The sequence below is a fragment of the Rhincodon typus genome, chromosome 7, assembly GCF_021869965.1.
Source record: "Rhincodon typus isolate 14 chromosome 7, sRhiTyp1.1, whole genome shotgun sequence".
Taxonomy (NCBI): domain Eukaryota; kingdom Metazoa; phylum Chordata; class Chondrichthyes; order Orectolobiformes; family Rhincodontidae; genus Rhincodon; species Rhincodon typus.
The window spans coordinates 90,190,078-90,197,110 of NC_063338.1; the positions used below are offsets into that span (position 1 = coordinate 90,190,078).

At 44.1% G+C, this 7,033-nt stretch overlaps 1 protein-coding gene across 1 annotated transcript in view; it reads right to left on the minus strand.

Moving 5' to 3' along the window:
- Positions 1-6,386, minus strand: part of LOC109938442 (semaphorin-5B-like) — a 197,476-nt gene extending 191,090 nt beyond the window's left edge. The window contains exon 1 of the mRNA XM_048599262.1: positions 6,333-6,386. The gene's annotated coding sequence lies outside the window, so the exon portion shown is untranslated. The remainder of the gene's footprint in view (positions 1-6,332) is intronic.
- Between the last annotated feature and the right edge of the window lie 647 nt (positions 6,387-7,033).

Here is a 7,033-nt window from a genome sequence, read left to right on the forward strand (position 1 = left end):
CCAAGCAGCATCAGAGGAGCAGGAAGGCTGACGTTTCGGGCCTAGACCCTTCTTCAGAAAAATTTTTGAATTTCCTCCCTGTTCCTTCGTGTTTGCCTCAGGACATCACCACTCTCTAAATGTGACCACATGACCTGCCTCAACCACTCAAATAAGCACAAGCAGTAAACCTAGGAGATTAGCACTAAAATCACATGGGCATTCACTCAATAGAAAAGTAACTTTAATCTCTTCCCCTCCATCCTCGGCTCAAACACAACTCCTATTCCATTCAAACAGAAAAGTATGCAGAATGCAAAATAAACTCCAACTAATAGGCCCATGCCTGAGCTGAGGAGCTAAACCACCCAAGCTCCAGGTCTATAGTGCCTCATGTGCTGAATGTCAGCCAAACATTACTTAATGAATAATAGATCCATCACACAAACATTCTCACTCTCTCACACACTCTCACGAACACACACACGCACTTTCACGTATTTATACTCACTCATTCACTGACACACTCACGCTCACACTAGTGCGCACACAAACACACACTCACTCACACAGACACACACCCACACTTACACTCTTCTTCACAAACACACATGCTCATAATTTTTCTCTCTCTCTCTCTCTCTCTCACACACCTATACTCACCCACACACCACACACTCTCTGTCACAAACAAACTCTCACACTCTCTCACACACAACCTAACTGGTACCCCATATATCACTTTCAACCTTCACACCCTCCACCTACCAAATAGTAGGTGGTTGTTTTTGACCAGCATTGACTCGATGGGTTGAAGGGCCTGATTTTGAGCTGTAGGCCTCTCTATGTCTCTGGGACCATCAATGCTCGGTGTGCACTATCTACAAGATGCACTGCAGAATTTCACCAAGGCCCCTCCAATAGCATCTTCCAAACCCACAACCACTTCCATCTAGAAGGTCAAGGGCAGCAGATACATGGGAGCACCACCACCTGCAAGTCCCCTCCAAGCCCCTCACTATCTTGGATTTGTAAATATATCACCAATCGTTCATTGTCGCTGGGTCAAAATCCTGCAATTTCCTCCCTGATTGCATTGTGGGTCTACCTACAGCAAATGGACTGCAGCAGTTCAAGAATACAGCTCACCATCTCTCGAGGGCAACTAGCGATGGGCAATAAATGCTGGCCCAGCCAATGCTGCCCCCGTCCCAGGAGAGAATTAAAGAAAAGTTCACTGAACCAGCAGAAATTGAGTCAATTGAAGAAAAATGATTACTTCAGGATGGTAATGGTCATCCTCCAGCTCCTCTGGCTATCCCAGCATGCTTCAGTGCACAGGAGGAGTTATGAGATGCTATTGACCTCAAGATCAATAGCAGGTTTCCATTAGCCTTCTCTCACTAATTCAGTGGGTCACTGTCTATATTAGTGTGCTGTCAAAAATAGCAACAATTTGTATTTACATAGCACCTTTAACTACCCAAGGGACTTCATAGGAGTCATAATTAAACAAAACTTCACACCGAGTCAGACAAGGAGAGAATAGAGCAAGTGACCCAATGTTGACATAACACCAAAAGTCACTGAGATAGGTGACTTTTCACTTCGTGCAAATGATTTTTTTTTGTTTCAGAAATGGAGGACAAACCTCTCCTTACAGGCTTCCTCAGAGGATCACCGCGCAACTAAAGAATGTTAAGGAACACCCAAGATGCTGAACTGGTTAATCTCTGATTCCAATATCAAATATCCACAGCTACTGTGTCTCGAGCAAGTCTGGACTACCTATTTAAATTGGAGAGTGAGCCAATTTTCAATTAACCACATTGTTTAATCGTAACTCCCTTCCTTGCCTCCTGTGCGTGCACGCACACACACACGTGCCCCACACACACACATGCCCCATACACACACATGCCCCATACACCCGACACACACACCCCAGACACACACCTATACCACAAACACTCTCTCTCACTCACATGCACACAATAAAATACAATTGAGTTATTTTTCCTGGCACAAAACCTGCACAATTGCCAGGAACTTTGGAAGGACATTGGAATGAATGAAGTTATACAGGAACCAGCTCAATGAAAAGAAAATACTTGTGGTCTGCCACAAAATCCGTTCTCGAATCCCACTCACATTTCATCACATTTTTTGACCTTGCGGTCTTGGGTTTTGGAGACATAAAGGAAATAGATCTCTAACTTGGTGAGATAGCGTTAAATGGGCAATAACAACTTGGGAGCTCATGTTACAACTCGTCCCATGTTTTCTTCTTTCATCGACTTCTGCACTTCACCTGCCAATTACTTGCCCAAGTGGTTTTCCGCTGCCAGATGGGAATGCCTGGCAATGACAGGATTGGTTCAACAGGGATGCCGCCCATTGACAAACAGCCAGTTGCATTATATGAGAAGGAGTCACTTGGGGAGTTGCTGCAGGGCAAACTGGCACCAATGTAACTACCTACCTAGAAGATGTAATAACTGCAGCAAAGAGGGCAAAACCAACTGAGCCAGGGAAACAATGAATACATACACTCCAACGACCCAGCACACTGGAGATGAGGGGCAGAAATTGCAGCCCATCTGATGGTTTGTTGCATAATGTGCAAACGAAGCAAGGGTGATGTGGGACTCTTTCACTCAGCGAATACTTTTGGTTAGGAAGTAGAGGTGACAGCCTAGTGGTATTATCGCTGGTCTGTTAATCCAGTGACCCAGCTAATGTTCTGGGGACCTGGGTTTTAATCTTGCCATGGCAGATGGTGGAAATTGAATTCAGTAAAAATCTGGAATTAAGAATCTTACGATAACTGTGAAACCATTGCCAAATGTAGCGGAGAGAAACCCATCTGGTTCTCTAATGTCCTTTAGCAACGGAAACTGCTATCTTTATATGTGACTCCAGACCCTCGCTTCATTTGCACATTATGTAACAAACTGTCAGATGGCCACATTTTCTGCCTCTCATTTCCCCAATGTGGTTGAGTCTTAACTGACCCCCCCCAGGCAAACCGGGAGAGGCAATAAATGCCCTCATCGCATGAATGAATTAGAAAATGAATTTACTAACTGGAAACATGGTGGCACTCTAGGGCATTGGCTTGTTTCTTTGTGGATAGTAATGGTGTGCAGGGATGTGAAGTAAAGGTGAGAGATTGGTATTAGATAACAGAGCTGGTGCAGGCATGATGGGCTGAATGGCTTCCTTCTGCACCATAATAATATGGGATAACCTGGATTGAAGCTTAGATCTATTGGCTGCAGTAATTATTCCAAGCTGTTGCTCCCAGTGCAGTAAGGAAGGAGCATTTTTTTTTAATTCATTCACAGGATGAGGGCGTCTCTGGCCAGGCAGCATTTACTGCCCATCCCTAATTGCCCAGAGGGCAGTTAAGAGTCAACCACATTGCTGTGAGTCTGGAGTCACATGTAAGCCAGACCAGGTAAGGATGGCAGTTTCCTTCCCTAAAGGACATTAGTGAACCAGATGGATTTCTCCCCGTTCCATTTGGTAATGGTTTCATAGTTATAAGATTCTTAATGCCAGATTTTTTTAAAAATTGAACTCAAATCCCACCATGGTGGAATTTGAACCTAGGCCCCAGAACATTATCTGGGTCTCTGGATTAACAGTCCAGTGATAATACCACTAGGTCATCGCCTCCCCCATATTGAAGGTGCTGCCTTTCAGATGATATTTGAAACCAAGGCTCTGTCTCAGGCAGATGTAAAAGATCTTACGGCACCATCATACAGGACAGCAGGTGAGTTCTCCCACTGACCTCCTGAATATGTATCCCTCAACCAACCTCACTAGAACAAAAAATATCCTTTACCTCATCTGGCTGTCTGGGAGCTTGCTGTGCATCAATTGGCCGCTGTGTTCCATGCATTATCATTATTATCATGTTTCAGTAGGACATCATTGGCTGTGAGAGAGATTGTGAAAGATGCAATGATGTTGCAATTTCTTATGGATGAGCTGTTGCATCACAGCCCCATGAGCCTGATGGGTGTATGTATAGGTCCCAGGATTTTTTTTTTTTGAAGAAGGGGAAAAGAATTGTCTCCAGTATCCCCACGAATGTTTATTCCTCAATTGACATCACTAAAAACGATTGCCTGGTCAGAGCCAGATTGTTGTCTTGTGGCAGAAAAGTGCTGCTATGTTTCCTACAGAAAATTAATTAAATTTCAAAATGTACTTTTGTTGGGTGGCATGGTGGCTCAGTCGTTAGTCCTGCTGTCTCACAGTGCAAGGGTCCCGGGTTTGATTGCACCCTTGGGCATCTATCTGTGTGAAGTTTGCACATTCTCACCAGGTCTGCGTGGGTTTCCTCCTCGTGCTCTGGTTCCCTCCAATAGTCCAAAGATGTGCAAGTTGGTTTCATTAGCCATGGGGAATTCGGGGTTACAGGGATGGGACAGGAATAGGGTGGGGAGGTGCGTTGCTCTTCAGAGGGCCAGTGTGGACTCAACGGGCCAAATGGCCTACTTCCTGCCTTGTAGGGATTGTATGATTTCTTATTTGTCCATGAGATATAGGCATTGCTGGCTGGGCCAGCATTTAATGCCCATCCCCAGATGCCCAGTGGGCAGTTAAGTCCATACTGCTAAGAATCTGGAGTTACATGTAGGCCAGATCAGGTAAGTCCTGCAGAATTCCTTCCCTAAAGGGGTACAAGTGAATCAGACGGGTTTTAAAAAAAACCCAAAACTCAACTTGGTTACCGTTATTCCAGATTTTAGCAAATTCAAACTTCGCCATCTGCCATGGCTGGATTTGAACTTCCTACACTTCACTGAGGTGTCTGAGCTCCAGGCCCAGTGCCATTACCACTACACAACTGACTCCCCTTCATCATTTGTTTAGTACTTGAAGACATTTGGCCAGGAATAATGCTGTATTAAAGCAAGTGCTTTTGTATTTTTTTGTTGTTGATAGGTGAGAAGCAATGAGATAGGTTGAGGGTAGGGATAAAGGGAAAAGAGATTCAGAGGATAGATGTTGAGGGTGGTGCGTGTATGGAATGAGCTGCCAGAGGAAGTGGTGGAGGCTGGTACAATTACAACATTTAAAAGGCATCTGGGTGGGTACATGAATAGGAGGGGGATAGAGGAATATGGGCCAAAAGCTGGCAAATGGGATTACAATAAATTAGGATATCTGGTCAGCAAGGACGAGTTAGACCAAAAGGTCTGTTTCCATGTTGTATAACTCTATGAATCTATGTTGTCAGTGCTCTCTCCTATTAAATGGAGACAGAAGACAACCCTTGGGATCAAATTACTGCAGATGCTGGAATCTGTACTGAAAACAACAAATGCTGGAGATCACAGTGGATCAGGCAGCATCCATGGAGCAAAAGCAAGCTAATGTTTCGAGTCTAGACAACTCTTCATCAGAGCTTCATCAGCTCTATCAAAGAGTCACACAGACCCAAAACATTAGCTTGCTCTCGTTCCATGGATTCTGTCTGATCCACTGTGATCTCCAGCATTGGTTGTTTTCACAATCCTTGGGATATTCACTACATTAAAGGTGACATACAAATTCATGTCATTATTGTGGATGTCTGGTACTAAGTTAAATTTTTAGACCTCCTCGTTGCTTTCTCCGCAGCAGTGTCTTGGTGAAACTACCAACAAACTAGCACCCTGCACTTTAAATTATTGTGATCATTTGAAATTTGGCATTCTTGCATTTGTCCTGATCAGTGCCATGTCTCTTTATCCAGCAAGGTTCAAATGTAGAAAAATTGGATTAAGCTCAACCGAGAGACAGCTCCTTCAATGATTGAATCCTCATTAACCAATATCACTCAGAAATAAATATGGAAGCTGTCAAAGCCAATAGATCTGTAATCCATTATATGCGACGAGGTGTGGGAGAGGGAAAACAGAGAGACAGTTGCAAAAATACAACAAAGAGCTGAACAACAAGCAAGTCACAACTCCAACTATTAATCCTCCCGCCGAAAGCAAGATTTTCTCTTTCACCTCCAGTTCTGACCAATCATTTCACCAGATACAGTGGGATGTTTAACTTACCTCATCATACCTTTCAAAAGTCTTCCCACAGAACCTCCTCATTAAGTCATTTTTCCCTTTTCCATGAATGCTCCCTATGTCTGATTTGCCAAGTTTCTGCTGCTGGGGCCCCCTCTTTTACAAATGAATAGCAGCGAAGTGATCAGAGAAAAAGCCAACTAATTCTCCATGCCTTGGCCACAATGGGGCATGGTTAATTGGGATGACGAATGATGGAGCACAGACTGATGGAACCAAGACAGGTCTTACTGAAATGCTGAAACATAAAGGGTTTGAAACTCTTACCGTAGCTGCATCACAAGTATGTGGTAACCCTTGTCCTTCAGCGCCTGTCTGACCTGTAAGAGAAAGTGGGAAAATTCCTTTGGTAAAAACATAGAAACATAGAAAACAGAAGCAGGAGTAGGCCATTCACCCCTTCGAGTCTGCTTCACATTCAATACGATCATGGCTGATCATCCAACTCAGTCCCCTGTTTCCAGTTTCTCCCTATACTCTTTCACCACTTTAGTCTTAAAAAGCATACTTAACTCCCTCTTCAAAGCATTCAATATTTTGGCCACAACTGCTTTCTATAGGAGAGAATTCTACTCACTAAGTGAAGAAATTTCTCATCTCGGTCCGAAATGGCCTATCTTGCATCCTTAAACGGTGACCACTGGTTCTGAACATCTTCCCTCCATTCCCTCTGTCTAGACCTGTTAGAATTTTAAAGGTTTCTCGGATTATTTCCTCCCCTCTCATTCGTCTAAACTGCAGTGAATATAGTCCTAACCAATCCAGTCTCCATACATCAGTCCTGCCATTCCCAGGAATCAGTCTGGTAAACCTTTGTTGCCCTCCCTCCATCACCAAAACATCTTTCCTCGGAAAAGGAGGCCAAAACTGCACACAATACTCCAGGTGTGGTCTCACCAAGGCCCTGTACAATTGCAGCAAGACACCCCTGCTCCTGTACTTGAATCCTCTCACTATGAAGGCCAACA